Source organism: Gossypium hirsutum, chromosome D02, assembly GCF_007990345.1.
Source record: "Gossypium hirsutum isolate 1008001.06 chromosome D02, Gossypium_hirsutum_v2.1, whole genome shotgun sequence".
NCBI classification, from domain to species: Eukaryota; Viridiplantae; Streptophyta; class Magnoliopsida; order Malvales; family Malvaceae; genus Gossypium; species Gossypium hirsutum.
Window position 1 is genome coordinate 44,728,138 of NC_053438.1, and position 8,995 is coordinate 44,737,132.

Consider the following 8,995-nt stretch of genomic DNA (forward strand, 5'->3'; position numbering starts at 1 on the left):
CCTGACGTCATCACTGGTACCTTCACTCTCTTTGATACTAATGTGATTGCATTGATTGACCCTGGCTCTACTCATTCATATGTATGCGAAACCTTAGCATCCAGTAAGACTCTACCTGTTGAGTCTACTGAGTTCGTAATTCGAGTGTCAAACCCTTTGGGTTAATACGTACTTGTTGATAAAGTGTGTAAGAGATGCCCTCTAATAATCCGAGAATCCTGTTTTTCGACCGATTTGATGCTTTTGCCGTTTGACAAATTTGATGTTATTCTTGGTATGGATTGGTTGACCGTACATGATGCAGTGGTGAACTGTAAAAGAAAAACCATCGATTTGAGGTGCGCAAATAACGAGATAATCCGAGTTGAGTCTATGGACTTAAGGGGGTTGCCAGCTGTAATATCAGCAATGTTGGCCCAGAAATATGTAAGAAAAGGGTGCGAAGCATACCTTGCGTATGTACTTGATGACAAAGAATTAGAAGAGAAACCCGAATCTGTACCGGTGGTTTGTGAATACTCGGATGTTTTTCCTGAACAATTACCGGGTTTACCACCTGTTCGGGAGGTAGAGTTCGATATTGAGCTTGTACCTGGAACTACGCCAATTTCGATAGCTCCGTATCGTATGGCACCAACCGAGTTGAAGGAATTGAAAGCTCAATTGCAAGAGTTGACGGATAGAGGTTTCGCTCGACCAAGTTTCTCACCTTGGGGTGCACCAGTATTGTTCGTGAAAAAGAAGGACGGAACCATGAGGTTGTGCATTGACTATCGTCAACTGAATAAAGTGACGATAAAGAATAAATACCCGTTACCGCGTATTGATGATTTGTTTGATCAATTAAAGGGAGCCTCAGTGTTTTCAAAGATAGATTTGAGATCGGGTTATTATCAGTTGCGGATTCGAGATTCGGACGCACCCAAAACTGCTTTCAGAACGAGGTACGGTCACTACGAGTTCTTAGTGATGCCGTTCGGGCTCACTAATGCCCCTGCGGTATTTATGGATTTGATGAATCGGATCTTCAGACAGTATTTGGACCGGTTTGTAATTGTGTTCATTGATGACATCTTAGTCTATTCAGGAGATGAGACCGAACATGCTGAGCACCTGAGATTAGTGTTGCAAATTTTGCGAGATAAGAAGTTATATGCTAAGTTCAGTAAGTGTGAGTTCTGGTTAAGAGAGGTTAGCTTCTTAGGTCATGTGGTATCCGCATCGGGTATTCGAGTTGACCCTAGCAAAATTTCAGCCATACTTAACTGGAAGCCTCCAAGAAATATTACCGAAGTTCGGAGCTTCCTGGGGCTCGCCGATTATTACCGACGATTTGTAAAAGGTTTCTCGATGATAGCTGCACCGTTGACGAAACTACTCCAAAAAGATGTTGAGTTTGAGTGGACAGAGCACTGCCAGAAGAGTTTCGATCGACTAAAGACCTGTTTAACCGAAGCTCCAGTGCTAGTACAATCGGAGTCCGGCATAGAGTTTGTCATTTATAGTGATGCATCCTTACTTGGGCTAGGTTGTGTGTTGATGCAAGAGGGTCGAGTCGTGGCTTACGCGTCGGACAATTAAAGCTGCATGAAAGAAACTATCCGACCCATGATCTTGAATTGGCGGCCATAGTGTTCGCCCTGAAAATATGGCGACATTATTTGTTTGGCGAAAAGTGCCATGTATTTTCGGATCACAAAAGTCTCAAATATTTGATGACTCAAAGAGACTTAAATCTGCGACAAAGATGTTGGCTTGAGTTGTTGAAAGATTACGAGCTTGTCATTGATTACCACCCAGGAAAGGCTAATGTGGTTGCGGACGCCTTAAGCCGGAAATCACTGTTTGCTTTACGAGCGATGAATGTGCACTTGTCTGTTCTACCCGACAATGTGTTAGTAGCTGAATTAAAGGCCAAACCGTTATTGATTCGTCAAATTAGTGAAGCTCAGAAAGTCGACGATGAATTGGTTGCAAAACGGGCTGAATGTGTTCCGAATATGGAATCCAAATTTCAAATTGATGATGACGATTGTTTGAGATTCAGAAGTCGTTTGTGTGTTCCAAGGAATTCGGAACTCATTTCGATGATTCTGAACGAAGCCCATTGTAGTCGAATGTCAATTCACCCGGGGAGTACGAAAATGTACAACGATTTGAAACATTGGTTTTGGTGGCATGGTATGAAACGAGACATCTCCGACTTTGTTTCGAGATGTTTAATATGTCAACAAGTGAAAGCAGAACATCAAGTGCCTTCAGGATTACTTCAGCCGATCATGATACCCGAGTGGAAATGGGATCGAGTCACAATGGACTTTGTGTCCGGACTGCCATTGTCAGCAAGTAAGAAAGATGCGATTTGGGTTGTTGTCGATAGACTGACTAAGTCGGCTCACTTTATCGCCGTGCGTACGGATTTTTCATTGGATAAACTAGCTGAATTGTACGTTTCTCAGATTGTGAGATTACACGGGGTACCTATTTCTATCGTGTCGGATAGAGATCCGAGATTCACCTCACGATTTGGAAGAAATTGCAAGAAGCTTTGGGTACCAAGCTGCATTTTAGCACCGCTTTTCATCCCCAAACCGATGGTCAATCCGAGCGATAATTCAGATACTCGAGGATATGCTGAGATGCTGCATCCTTGAGTTTAGTGGTTCATGGGAACGGTATTTACCTTTGATTGAATTCGCTTACAACAATAGTTTTCAATCAAGTATTAATATGGCACTTACGAGGCTTTGTACGGTCGTAAATGCCGTACACCATTGTTTTGGACCGAGCTCAGTGAAAGTAAAATTTTCAGAGTCGATTTGATTAAAGATGCGGAACAGAAAGTAAAGGTAATCCGTGAAAGTCTAAAGGCAGCCACAGATCGTCAAAATCGTATGCGGATTTGAAATGAAAAGACATTGAATATCAGGTGGGAGATAAAGTGTTTCTTAAAGTTTCGCCTTGGAAAAAGGTACTCAGATTTGGCCGAAAGGGCAAGTTGAGTCCGAGATTCATTGGGCCATACGAAATATCCGAACGAGTCGGTCCAGTTGCGTATCGATTGATTTTACCCCCTGAACTTGAAAATATTCACGACGTCTTTCATGTTTCGATGCTTCGACGCTATAGATCTGATCCTTCGCACATAATTAGTCCGTCGGAGGTTGAAATTCAAGCCGATATGAGTTATGAAGAAGGGCCGATGCGTATCCTAGCTCGTGAAGTGAAGGAGATGCGAAACAAAAGGGTTCCGTTAGTAAAGGTGTTATGGCTCAAACACGGGATCGAGGAAGCTACTTGGGAAACCGAGAGCTTGATGAAAGAACGATACCCAAACCTATTTACCGGTAAGATTTTCGGGACGAAAATTTCTTAAGTGGGGGAGAGTTGTGACAGCCCAAAATTGACCCTAGTCGGGAAGTGGTTTCGGGACCACAAAACCGAGTCATAATAATAATTAGCCATCATATTTGATGCTTATTATATGTATATATGCATGTGTGAAAATTTCATGTTTGAATTTTGTTAATTGTAAGTGAATTTTGTTAAATAGGACTTATGTGAGAAAATTTAGAAATGTGCTAGGCAAATGTGAAGTGGCCTATTAATGCATGTTATGAAAATGATGGGTTTGCATGTCAAATTACCCAAAATTTGAGCTAGTGGCCGGCCATGCTATGGGTGGAAACATGTTGGGAACATGTTGGCTTAGTGTGTTATGTTAGAAAGAATAAATAAAGGGTTAGTAATTAAATAATGAAAAGGGAGGGGTGATGAAAACAAAGTTGTCTCATCCATCCCCCCTCCATTTGCGTAACTAGACAAAGAAAAGAAAAAAAAAGAAAGGGTGTTCATCCTTTAACACCTTGGCCGAAAATTTGAAGGAGGAAGGAAGAAGAAAGGTTGAAGAGATTCAGCCATGCATGTAACTAGGCTAAGGTATGTTTGATGATGTTCCATGAGATGCATGCATGTTTTAGTTGTTAGTTTGAGTTCTACCTAGCCCATGGTCTAAATCTTGCTATGTGATGGAGATGATATTCGGCCATGGGTGTTGTCTTTCTTGGTTGGTGTTTTGATGTTGTGGTGATGAGGCATGAAGATGATTGAGCTTGAGTGTTTAATAAAAAGGTTTGGATGTGAGAGTGTGTGAGGAGTAGAAATGAGGGGTCTTAGCAACTTCATGAAGGTTCGGCCATGGTGCTTCAATATTGCACTTGTGTTTAACCCTAGGATTAATTAGTTATATGGTTAGTATGGGTATGGGTGACCGAATATGAGAGCATGAATAGATGGAGAGTTTAGTGAATCGATATGTGGTAAATGTTAAGTGTTAAATGAGATAGAAATGATAGATTAATGTTGCACATTCGGCTATAGTTAGGCATGTTGATGATCTTATCTTGACTTAGATAATTAGGCATAAAAGGTGGTAATGAGGTTGAGGTTGTTGAATGGTTAGTTGGGTAACAAATGAAGCATTCGGCCATCACTTGGGAGCTTATGTGATGTTGAGTTTAAAATTAGCAAAGGTGATTACCGATGTCCAAGTATGCATATGATGTGATTAGATTATTGATAGTATGGTAATTGCATGAGGTTATTAGCCGAATAGCTAAGAACATAAAGTAGCAAGATGAAAATTTTACCATGTCGTTTCGTATGTCATAAAATCATTAAAATGTGGATACCAATATATGTAGCGAAGCGGTTAAATGAGTTAATTTATTTGTTTAAGCTCAAGACTCTAAAGGAGAGGCGTCCAACAAGGGAAAATCGAAGGTCATCGAGTAGCCGACTTGGAATTATTTTACCCAACATAAGGTAAGTCACCAAGCATATATTTTGTATTGATCTAAATAGATTTAATGTCTATGTAATTATGCCGAATGGAATGATAAATTTATATACATGTATGCATGTGGTGATGAAAGTGTTGAATGAAAAGAAAAGAGGTGAGATGGATTGAGTTGTTGATCTCGGCACTAAGTGTGCGGGTATAAACATTTATGATCATGAGATTGGCACTAAGTGTGCGGGTTTAAATTGTACAGCACTAAGTGTGCGAGTTTGATTATATAGCACTAAGTGTGCGAGTTGATTATATAGCACTGAGTGTGCGGACTTAATATATATTTTTGAATCACTATGGACACTAAGTGTGCGACATTATTGAGTTGATCACGGACAGCGGATCGGGTAAGTACCTTGAGTTCATGGCCAATAGGCGCTATGTTTATATTGGGAGTTGAGCTTGGTAAGTTCGAACCTATGTGACAATTATAATTGAAGTCACGTACATAAGATTTATCGTGGAATAGGTGAAAGGTCGTTTAGTTGTATGATTGTAACGAAAATAAAATGATGTATGAAAATGCCTCAAATATCCTATTGATTAGTATATGGAATGTGAATGCATGACTTGGTATGAGATTGAACCGATAGGTCAAAGGAACTATGGTATGGTTCGGTATGGATGGAGTAACTAGCCTCGTTCCATTTTGTTTCCTCTTGTGATAATGTTATTAATGGATGGTAGTGCATTGCTTATGACTTACTGAGTTATATACTCACTCGGTGTTTCCTTGTCACCTATTTTAGGTTTCTTGGACTCGTCTCTTTTTGCGTGATCGGGCCGTCATCGAAGTCATCACACCGGCTAGCAAGTTTTGGTACTTTCTTCTTAGTCGGCTTAGGAGAACATTTCGGCATGTATAGGCTATTATGTTGTGTTTGAACTTTGGTATGTAAACTTTTAGCCATGCGAAAATGGCATAAATGTTCGGTTGGGTTTGGTTTTATAACGTTAGGTCATAAGTCTTGGTAATTCGACTTTTTTTTTATGCCATATATCATGGTTGATTATTTTTGGTGTTAAAATTCATGATATGGCAATAGTGTAGTAGGGAGATGTTTGACAATGATTAGCCTTTGGCATGGCTAGTCATGATCATAATTTGTGATATGTATGATGAATTACTAGTTAGATCAAGGAGAAATCACGAAATTGGCATAGTTGCTTTCGTAACAGATGCTGGCAGCAGCAGTGACGTGAGATTGAAAAATCACTAAAAATAGTAGGAGTGGAATTAATTAATGAATAAATTATGTAATCGAAGCTCGATGAGTCTATTTTCATATAGAAGTAACGAAATGATCATATGGACAGTATGTTAAGAGATATTCAGGTTCTCGTGAGACAGGGCCAGAACGGTTTCTGGATTCCCTTTTCCGACTTTGGAAATTCATTATAAATTAACCAGAGATAATTAGGAGTCATGCCATATATGTACATATTCTTCTCTGAGTCTAGTTTCTAGAAACAAATGGCATCAGTATTAAAGCTCTCTGCAGGGAGATATCCAAGTCGTAATGCGCAAAGGTCAATGTAGTCAATCCCTGTAACATGGGAGATTTTGACTAATAAACTGTACTAATTGGCCTGACCAAAAATTCTACAAAAATTCTACCATATAGGTATATGAGTCTAGTTCCAGGGAAAATTTATGGAACTGGATTTCGAGTTTCAGAACTCAAGATATGATTTTTAAAGCGACTAGTACGCAGATTGGCAACTTGTCTGGGAAATGTCAAATAAGTGGTTTGAAGTCTGTTAACACCTCGTGTTCGACTCCGGCGACGGTCTCGGGTTCGGGGTGTTACAATTGTAATTTTCTAAAGAATTTCTTGCAAATTTTTAGGCTCAATGTTGCTCATTAAAGAAGAATATTCATCATTTTAAAAATCAGGTAATTCAAAGAAATCATTAATAACATTTGAACTTATTGGTACATTGATTCCGCGAACAGGAACTTCTGTCAAATCGCTTAAGGTTAAATTCGCGTAGAATTCATGAACTAGTTCCTCATCCACACTAGGCCTCTTTTCACAATACAATTCCCAATTAAGGGCTTCAGTAACTTGACGAATACGTGCCATAAAGTATTTGTAGTTGCTCTCTTTCAAAGTGAAGCCTTTCTCTGGATGCAACTGTTGATTTTTGAAGATACTCTCGTATCTTGCTTTGGCTTCTTCACAATGGAATTTGTTTTGTGTTTCATCAATTTGGGCACAAGCACGAGTTCTCTTGCGAGGCATGACTAACTTGAACAAAAGATGGGAAAAATTATTTTCTCAAAAATTTAATTCACAAAATTTATTAATAATTCAGTAAACTGAAAAATTAAATAATTGAATAAAATTAAAATTTGGGAGAAAACAAATTGTCTTACCACCTCTTTTTTATAAAACTCAGAACTCATAAAATAATTAATAAACAAAAGAAGTCAATTTAAGGTGGGTTGGAAGATTTCGGCTAAGGGGCTTGGTGTAGGTCTGTGTCGCACAAGTGCCGGACAGTAACCAGACTCGTCGAGTAGGAGCAAGACGCGGCATAGCTTGGTGCGTTGAGCTGCACGGGCAGCAGGCCACAAAGCTGAGTGGGCAACAGCTTAGGTGCGCGCACGCTGGAGCTGGAGCAGATGCAGCGCCAAGGTGTGGGCCTGGTGAGTGTTGGAGCTGGACGTGTGCAGGTGCTGGAGCAGGACGTGGCACGCAATGCAGTGCGCGATGGGGGAAAGTGTGCTATGCATGTGCGATGGAGCTGGGCTGCTGGGTGCTTGCTGGCCGAATGGCTGCTAGGCTAGGGGTTTGTGGCACTTTAAACGTTTTGATGTTTGGGATTTTTAGTGATGAATGAATGGATAAGGTAGTATTTATAATGAAAGGAATAGGACTTAAAGTAGAATTCTTAGAGAAATATAATAATTGAAAACTCTAAGTTCTAATTTTAATCCAAGTTAACAACAATTAATAATTAAATATATGCATATTAAATTATTAATGCTATTAATTTACTTAAACAAAAATGAGATATGATTAAAACTAATCCTAATTCAATGCTAAATTGATAAAAATTAATATATAAATTATAATAGATATAATTATATATTAAAGATTATCATCTTATTATTATTAAAAACTTATCAAATAAAATATGATGAAATTAACACTAATCCTAACTCTATATAAAGTTGATAATAATTAATATATATTATAATGGAAATATATATTAATAATTATCATCTTTTTTTTTAATTAAAAACATTTATTCTAGAAGCATTTTGAAAATATTTACAAAAAAAAGGCATCTAATTTTTTTATTTACGAAAAGAGCAACCAAATTTTGAAAATAATTCAATTAAGTCCCTAGACTTAATGAAAATTTGAAATTGAGTTACAATTTAAAACTTAGGTCAAAATTGACCTCTTTATTTGAAAAACTAAAAATTTATTTTTCTATTTAGGGAATAATTTCTCTGAAAATTATGTTAAAATCAATTCCCAAGAAAAATTAGAGGGGTCACAAGCGGTCCCACTTAAGTTCCAATCTCCTAGACAGAATTGATTTAAACATACGAATCTCGAAAATATACCTTAAATCTGTAACACCCCGAACCCGAGACCGACACCGGAGTCGAACACGAGGTGTTAACAGACTTTAAACCCCTTATAAAAAAAATTCTCAGACACTGCCAATCTGCGTACTAGTCGCTTTAAAAATCATATCTTGAGTTTCACAACTCGAAAATAAGTTTCGTGATTTTTCCCTGAAAATAGACTCATATGCCCATCTACATATTTTTTTCTAGAATTTTTGGTCGGACCAATTAGTACAGTTTATTAGTCAAAGTCTCCCATGTTACAGGGATCGACTACCCTGACCTTTGCGCATTACGACTTGGATATCTCCTTGTACAGGGCTCCAATACTGATGCCGTTTGTTTCTATAGAAACTAGACTCAGAGAGGAATCTATACATATATGGTATGACTCCTAATTATCTCTGGTTAATTTATAGTGAATTTCCGAAGTCGGAACAGGGAATCCAGAAACCGTTCTGGCCCTGTCTCACGAGAACCTGAATATCACTTAACATACTGTCCGTATGATTGTTTCGTTACTTTCCTATGAAAGTAGATTCATCAAGGTTTGT